The 1,215-nt window shown below is 31.6% G+C and overlaps 1 protein-coding gene across 2 annotated transcripts in view; it reads right to left on the reverse strand.

The window, feature by feature from the left end:
* Positions 1-1,215, reverse strand: part of LOC106463086 (alanine--glyoxylate aminotransferase 2, mitochondrial-like) — an 18,417-nt gene that overhangs the window by 3,896 nt on the left and 13,306 nt on the right. The gene's annotated exons all lie outside the window — the stretch shown is intronic.

A 1,215-nucleotide genomic window follows, 5' to 3' on the forward strand; every position in this document is an offset into this window, starting at 1 on the left:
CGTCACGTGACTCCGCTGTCGTAACACACTAGCGAATCTTCTAGAATACTCGTCACGTGACCTCCACTGTCGTAACAGTACTCTTACTAACTTCCTGAAAGTCATTGTTAGCTGATGTATCCCTTGCATGTAAAAGCTTAAGCTCCTCCTGAAATGCTGTTGCTATTTCCCACAGTCTACACTTCTCTTTATCTGTTGTAATGATAGACACAACAGGGCATAATTTAAACTTTCTGTTCAGCAGCTGCTTTAATTTGAAATAACATTTCAAAATTAATGAACAAGTGTTTATTAATTAAAAACATGTAACTAATTCTAGTATTAAACATGTTTTCATGATACTAACGTTACTCTGTTATTGCCCCTGGTGGCTCAGTGGTAAATGAGTGCTTATAATGCTACAAATTTGGTTTTGGTATTCCTGGTGGGCAGAGTACAGATAGCCCATTGTTTAGCTTTGTGCTTATGAACAAACAAAACAGATTCTCCTTTATTAAGTTAAAAAGAACATTTAAATATGTATATCTTTCATGAAATATATTATTATAACCAAACTGTTTCTTCATAATCATAAATTTATTTTGTTTTTCTTCTCTTATAGCATGTTGAAGATTTCACATTAAGATCTAATTCTGAATATGTGGTTTCATCTTACTCTAAACTTTATACTTGTTTCAAACTTACATTATCACATTTTTATGGTACTCCACATCTGTGTCATTGATTTCAATGGGAATTAAATTATCTTGTCAATTTTCAGTCATGGTGTTTTGCATCTAGAAGTGATTTTTATTAAAGAAATTTATTCTTAAATAACATGTAACAGTAATTATTCTCTATATTTTAAGTTGATACACTACCATGAAATATTATAACACCAAGTTGTGACTTCAGGTTCATTACTATGCTTTCGTGTTCAATTACTACATGAAAAAAAAATTCTGTAAGTTATATCAAAATGTCAAAACTACTTTAACTGTTACTGACTTCAGGTGTTCCAGATATGAGGGAAAAAAACTGATTTAATTAAATAAAATTACTGATGTCAAGAACAACATTACCAGCTTCAAATTCGATGACGAGGAACCCACTTTGAGACTAATAATGGCTGGAGACGGCTTGAGTGGGTAATGAAGAAAAACTTTAATATAAGTTTAACATAACAGCAAATGTACAACATTTCGACAAGGTTTGATGACAAAACCTTGTCGAAAT

This window comes from Limulus polyphemus, unplaced genomic scaffold, assembly GCF_000517525.1.
Source record: "Limulus polyphemus unplaced genomic scaffold, Limulus_polyphemus-2.1.2 Scaffold50, whole genome shotgun sequence".
Lineage (NCBI taxonomy): Eukaryota > Metazoa > Arthropoda > Merostomata > Xiphosura > Limulidae > Limulus > Limulus polyphemus.